Genomic DNA, 2,501 nt, shown 5'->3' with positions numbered 1-2,501 from the left:
CCCTGGGAGAAAAAATGTAAACGCTTACTTTCCAAAAAATGTATATGCAAAGAAGAAATAGCTCCTCTTTCTCAACAGTTGATTCAATGTACAACATTAAGCTGCTTGAAACTGTGCCTCATCATGAGAGGTATTTGGTGGACTATAGAAGTTTATTGGTTATTACATTACCAGAAAGAAGCCCTCAAAGGAAGCCTGGTGGGGGAGTTTTAAATGCCTGGGTGATGTTATCCCATCTGATAGTATGATAGGCAGACAGCAGGTATGATACAGGTGTCCTCTCCACCTCCACCTCCATTAGACAGGTATGCAGGTGAGCTACGTGCCTGTCTGTCTGCCTGACAGCCTGCCTGCAGTAGCAACACGTCACAGGGTTCCCTACCTCCACACCATTGATTCTGATCGCCCGCCCAAACATCCGCCCATGGAACTATTCTGTTTTTAGACCTGTATTTTATCTGAAGACGTAAAGTCTTATCAACCGAATTCCCCAGCCCTAAGTATGGGGAAGAGGGAGAAAGTGTGCTTTATTTTCATTCACAATGGAGCGTGGAGACGGTAACGTGTTTCACAGGCTGAGATTAGGGCTCAATCAGCCCATCTAAATACCCACAGGCCGGCTGGGACTACTGTTCTCATGTGTATACTAAACTACAGTCACAGCTCACACAGTGGAGAGGGCTGGAGCTAGTGGGACCTTTCAGATAGACAGGACACACGCCTCAGTTAGTCTGGCCTCCGCTCTATGGACTGGAGGGAGAATCGGCCTCCGCTTGTCAATCCCATTCACTTGAACCAGGTCAAAGGGTCACCAAGGAAGACATCTACAGAGCAAACAAGATGTCATGTTTGAGAGGCTGTGTTGTAAGCTTAGTAGAGGACCTACTTTTCTCTCCTGCTCACCAAAAAAGAAAACACACATACATGATGATGACCTAGACAAAAACAGATAGACAACACCTTCGCAAGCGCAGGCATATACAGTGCTGAGGAATTAAACGTGTCTCTTAGTAACAGTATTGACACAAAACAGGCCTGAAAACCAACGTCCAACACCCAAATCCCTCCTCCCCCATCCCCACTGCTCCATTACTCCTTCCCTTCATTACTGAACCCCAGCTTCTCCCTTCATCCCCCTCTTTTCCCGCTGCATGCCAGCCCTCCCCTCTTCTCCTTTCCTCACCTCCATACAAACCCATTACTGCAGCCTTCCCTTTCTCTGGCTCTGATCTCAGCTGCCTTTCATTCTCCTCACTCAGCCAGGAAGTGGACTGGAAAAGAAAGAGAATAAATAAAAAGGCCTCCACCTCCCAGCCCTCTATCTAGCCAGGCATCGCCATGGCAGCATGACCGCCGAAAAAGCCCAGCACGCCCTGCTGCACTCCAAAAGGATTGAAAGAGAGAGGGAGGGAGGTAGAGAAGGGGGGGGAGAAAGGGGAGAGGGGTGGTGGTGGGAGACATTAGGAGTGTTCTATTAGAAGTTTCCCAGTCAGAAACTAAAGGTGAAGTCACTTGTGACTTTAGAATTCAATATTTTGAACTTAGCTTGAACTTACTTACTGGTCATGTGTGTGACGAACAACTGACTCTTTACTCTACTCTGTTGAGCATATAAACAGTCAGATGACATAAATATTGTTTGTCTGTGTGGGGTAAGAAAAAAAGTGTGTATAATCACAGCCAGGAAGAAATGTCATGATTGTGGACTACAGGAAAAAAAAGAGGACTGAGCACGCCCCCATTCTCATCGACGGGACTGTAGTGGAACAGGTTGAGAGCTTCAAGTTCCTTGGTGTCTACATCACCAACAAACGATCTTGGTCCAAACACACCAAGACAGTTGTGAAGAGGGCACGAAAAAGCCTATTCCCCATCAGGAGACTGAAAAGATTTGGTATGGGTCCTCAGATCCTCAAAAGGTTCTACAGCTGCACCATCAAGAGCATCCTGACTGGTTGCATCACCGCCTGGTATGGCAACTGCTCGGCCTCCGACCGCAAGGCACTACAGAGGGTAGTGCGTACGGCCCAGTACATCACTAGGGCCAAGCTTCCTGCCATCCAGGACCTCTATACCAGGCGGTGTCAGAGGAAGGCCCTAAAAATTGTCAAAGACTTCAGCCACCCTAGTCATAGACTGTTCTCTCTGCTACTGCACGGCAAGCGGTACAGGAGCGCCAAGTCTAGGTCCAAAAGGCTTCTTAACAGCTTCTACCCCCAAGCCGTAAGACTCCTGAACAGCTAATCATGGCTACCTGGACTATTTGCATACTATCAGATGGGATAACATCACCCTCTTTTACACTGCTGCTACTCTGTTTATGATCTATGCATAGTCACTTTAACTCTACCCACATGTACATATTACCTCGACTGTATAACTAACATTTCTATGTGAATGTGGTCGGGTCACCCAAAAAGTTACATATTGCAGCTTTAAAATGTAATAAACTTTACAACGTGAAGACATTTTAAGGAATATCAGTGGACAATAGGACGTCA

This window comes from Coregonus lavaretus (assembly GCF_964263955.1).
Source record: "Coregonus lavaretus genome assembly, chromosome: 2".
Taxonomy (NCBI): Eukaryota; Metazoa; Chordata; class Actinopteri; order Salmoniformes; family Salmonidae; genus Coregonus; species Coregonus lavaretus.
This window is presented reverse-complemented; position numbering follows the sequence as displayed.